Source organism: Juglans microcarpa x Juglans regia, chromosome 6S, assembly GCF_004785595.1.
Source record: "Juglans microcarpa x Juglans regia isolate MS1-56 chromosome 6S, Jm3101_v1.0, whole genome shotgun sequence".
In the NCBI taxonomy this organism is placed as follows: domain Eukaryota; kingdom Viridiplantae; phylum Streptophyta; class Magnoliopsida; order Fagales; family Juglandaceae; genus Juglans; species Juglans microcarpa x Juglans regia.
Genome location: NC_054605.1, coordinates 5,858,996 through 5,864,003, shown reverse-complemented (window position 1 = coordinate 5,864,003; position 5,008 = coordinate 5,858,996).

The window sequence follows — 5,008 nt, the reverse complement described above, 5'->3', positions numbered from 1 at the left end:
AGCAGATGCACGAGACACTGAAGTCACAGGAGCTGGAATTATTTGCTGTCTTGGCTCGTTGTATATGGTTAAGAAGAAACGCTTTAATACATGAAGGCTTAGTTTCTTTAAGATTTAAATCTTTAGAGATTTATCGTTTAGATTATATCATATTAGTCACGAAATTATATTGAAAAGTTACTAATGATTGTAATTGGTTTATTTTTTAAGTCAACTTTATAAGTCCTCTTTAAAGAGTAATATCCATTTTATCAAAAAAAAAAAAAAACATGAAGGCTGTTTTCAAAGAGGCCATGCAGAATCAACCTGTGCATAACACCACTACAGAGCCTATGATCTTACATTGGGAAGTTCCTCCACCAAACTGGGTCAAAGGGGAACTGGGATGTGGGTGTTGATAACAACAAAATTGTTATTGGAGTGGGAATAAGAGACTGTGATGGTTATGTTCTAGCAAGTTGACGCTGGACAAAATAGAGATTATTCTGCAGGCTAGTTTTAACAGAAAATCAAAATAGAGAAGACAAGAGATTCGCCCAAAACACAAAGAAAACTCTGAATAATATTGATTAATAGTAAAATTCGAAATTATTTTATGAAACCCACAAGTTGGACTTAAATAACTACAAAATTTGAAATTATGAAGAAAAATGAAAAAATTTAAATTATTGTGTGAGAAATAAATACATAAATAAATAATAATCTTATCAAAAATTTGGTCAAAGTCAAAATTAGAATCACTTCCAAAGTTGAAACCAAATATTTACTAACAAGGCAAAAATGAACATAAATATATGAGTTAACGCCCAAAAAACGCACAGCCCAGAAGAGGAGAGATCCATTCTCGGGACGCACTAAGATGGGTTGGGCCTCGATCGGTGATGTGTGGAGCCTCTAACAGTGATCCGGTGCTGCTGTACGGTATAGATACGTACATCCATTGCCATGAACAATATTTAAATGCTAAGGAAATAAGAAGATATGAACACATAGATTTACGTGGTTCGGTACTAAGCCTACGTTCACGGGGGTTTGGGGAGATGAGATTTCACTATAATAAGTTTGTTTACAGTCTATCATAGCCTATCATTTCTTACTGTACAATAGGAGCTGTAAATTTATTTGTTGGAGAAGAGGTTCTTTCTGGAGCTCTCAGATTGAAGAAGAAGTTGAAGGAGAACCGAAAAGTCCCCGAAACCGTAGGCACCCTACTCCTTTTATCTGACATTCTTCATGCGTGCACCTCGGTTGTGGTGAAGGATGTCCGGTTCGATCCTAAATTTTATCCAAAACCAAATCGGACCGAGTACACCCTAAATGTATCAATCACTAGTCCCTTCCCAACCCTCCTTTTCTCTTCTCCAATCTCTACCTTTCCCACTTCTGACATAATGCTTTGCGCCCACAAATGGATTTAAATTGGGACCAGTCCAAATAATGGGGGAGCCAGGCATATCTCTCCGCTAAGCTTTTTCATGTAATTTATTCGATCAATAGGAAGGTTTGGATAAAAAAAAAAAATTAATTTATCTTATCTTATTTAATTAGTACAATTTTTTCAAAATTTTTAATACAAAATATAAAAAACAATTAAATTTTTTCAAATTCCAAAACAATAATTGTTAACGTCGTGTTTCGTATATTTTTAGGCCAGGTTTAAGCAACTTAGGTCTTTAGAACTAAAATAGAGAAGAAAGAAACTGACAGAAGGTGACTTTGGGGTCGGAGAATTTTTGATGCCAAAGTTAGTAGAATCTTTTGAAAGTTTGTAAATAATGAGGGAGTCTAGGGATCAAAAAGTTTTTCTCGTACTTGGAAGTTGCTATTTATACCTGGAGTCTTGGGGGGGGACAGATTGTGTCTGCCCCATAGAGCCTTTATCCTTTTTATTGTTCATTTTGTCAGAGTCTTTTAATGCAGCGTGTCTCTAGACGACGTCATTAATGTAGCGTGTAGTTGGGGTAGTGGTGCCATTAATGCGGCGTGGTTTCCCGATTTACCTTACCTTGCTGGTATCTTTGATAGTCCGTCGATGTTCCATTGACAGAAGATCAAAGGTCATTTATCTTTCCCACTCTGCCTTATACGAGTCCTCATAAGTGGGGTGCGGCTGAGTGATGTGAGGTCTATCTGTCCCATCAACCATTATTGTTTGCCTTCCCTTACAGGCGACTTACTTTGTGGACTAGTTTGGACCTTGAGGCCGGCTATCGGGACAAAACCTATTACTCTCGGCTGAATGCCCAGTGAGCTTATGAAGTGGGAGAAAATTCTCTTACAATAATAATATTAAAAATCAATATTCTAACAATATTTTATTTAATTTTTATCTTAATTTATTTTATCTTAATTCACTATTTAAATCTTCACTTAAGTTCCTGAACCGTGATAAGTGAAGATATATATCCATTTTTTCTTTCCTATTTTCTTCCATTCTTTCTCGGTGGTGGGGGGACATTGGCCACGTTTCCTGATTCTTAAAAGGGCTCAGTTGTAGGGCGTTGGGAATTTATAGTTGGTAAAGCTGACAACGTCGTTGATGCTTATAGGGGGACCATTAGAGGCTACAATTTTGAACTACTTTTCTCTGGAAAATATAATAATACAATTGTGGAAGGCATCATATATTATATAAATTTTTTTAATTTTTAATTTTTTTCTCTTACTAAATGTGTGGTATATGGATGATAAGTAGAAGATCTCAATTAGTTTAGAAAGAATAAAAAAAATTAGATAAGATTAAAATTAAAAATAAGTGTGGTGTGTGGTGATGATGAGTACCAATACTCTATTCTATAATTATGAAAAAAGAACATGTACTTAATTTTTCTACTGAAAAAGATATACTTTATTTTGAGTGTTTTAAATTATTTTAGTGATATGATTGATATATCTTATTTTAAGTGAGTAGTTTATATAACAAAAAAACCGATTTAAAACATTTCACACTAATTGCAGAAGGCAATATCTTATAATTATGTACTTCTTCTTTTGCTAAAAAATATGTACTTAATTTGTGTACTATTAAAAGATGTTCTTAATTTTTAATCTGGTTAGATCAGTTATATGATCATATATTTTTAGTGACTTTCTATTTAAGTAATTGATATTTAAAAAATTATTTAAAATGCTCATACCAATTACAGTAGGCAAAACTCTATAATTGTATACTTTTTCAACAAAAGAATTTACTTAATTCTTTTACATTAAAAAGATTCTTTATCTTAGATTTTGTCATTTAATTTATATACGATTGATTAATCTATCGTATTTGAAGTGAATTTTTATTTTGTTTTCTACAGAAAAATAACTTTTGAAACAACTATAAACCAAAGTCTTGGGGCCTTTGCATGCTGGCACCTTGGTGGGGTTGCGGTGACGAGCTGCTCCACCCGGAATAAGTAGCTATGACTCAAACCGAACATACCGCAGCAAGTGGGGGCCCTTATGGTCACGCCCAGAGGAAAAGTTACACTAGTCGCCCCTCCCACTCTAATTGAGGGAAAAAAAATAGAAATTTTCAAGTCACGCGCCCAATATGACTATAACACGGCTACCTACTAAAAGAAAAATTCTATTCATGATCATCCCTACATTACACATTACATATGATTTTTTTATTTTTATTTGTTTCCTTATCAAATGTGTGGTGTATGGATGATGAGTGGATGAATTCCTTTAGTTTAGAAAGAATAAAACAAAAAAAACAAAGAAAAAAAAAGTAAAAATAAAAAATCAAGTATGATGTGTAGTGTAAAAATGATGAGTGCTCCCTATTAAAATAAGTGATTAGTCTAGTGTATTGACTTTCTTTGTGTGGATTCCAAGCTATAAAGAATACCTTACATTTGATTAATATATATATATATATATATATGTAATCATTTAAATACATGACAAAAATAGGTGTGAATGATGATGATAAAGTCACAACTTACTCTTGTTTCGGGTATAGAAAATAGAAAATATGAAAGCAGCTGCCGACTTGCCATGAAAGCAGCAGATATAGAGAGTAGTTATTAGTGCAGTATAAGTTCTTGTTGCGGTTGTTATTGTTATTTATTACTACTATTATTTTCTTCTTTATTATCTTTGATGCAATCATGAATTCTCCCAAGAGAAGGAGACCCAAATCGGGGTGAAGGAGGGGTCCTATTTTCCCATTTCTTTTCTGAAAATATAGAAAACGAGAATTTATGAGACATTGTAACTATTTTCATGGGACACCAAAAAGGCATTAATTGAATTTTAGCTTACCATATTGCAACCAAACATCTATTCAAATTCATTAAGTGCCCAAAAACAAAATCATAAAATTAATATTTCTGAGTTACCATAATTAATATCGTAAGATTAGAAGAAAAGAAGTAAATAAGTTTACCAAAACATGTTAATAATGTAAAGTTAAAGAGTGCTACATTAATCTATATATTGATTACTTAGTTTATAGTCTCTTTCGATGCTTTACAACAAGATCAAGTCAAATAATTGACTCCATGCTAATCTCTGATCAGGGTGAACCAATATGTAGAGCTGAGCACTGACCAAGTTGGAGTCGGAATGCCCTACCTCCAACTTCAATACTCCGACAAAATTTCTACTTTGATTCTGAATTGTGTATCCTCCGATCCAACTCCCACTCGCACTTATCGGAGCGGAGAAGAATTTGGAATTTTTTCTTTTAGCTTCATATTTGACTCTTTATTTTTTAAATTTATGTGGGCTTTCAAATTCCCATGAGAGTCAACAGGTGGGTCTAGCCTCTCGACTACCTGACCTTCCTCACGGTGAGGCGAGTCTTGGTTGCCCGACTACTTACCCTTCCCGTGAGAGTCAATAGGCGGGTCCAACCTCTCCACTGCCCTCCCTCCCTCAAGGGGAGGTGCGGGTCTAGTCTCTCGGTTACTCGACTACTTACCCTCCCTGTGAGAGTCAACAAGCTGGTCTAGCCTATCGACTGCCTGACCTCCCTAATGGTGAGGCACGAGTCCAGCCTCTTAGCTACCCA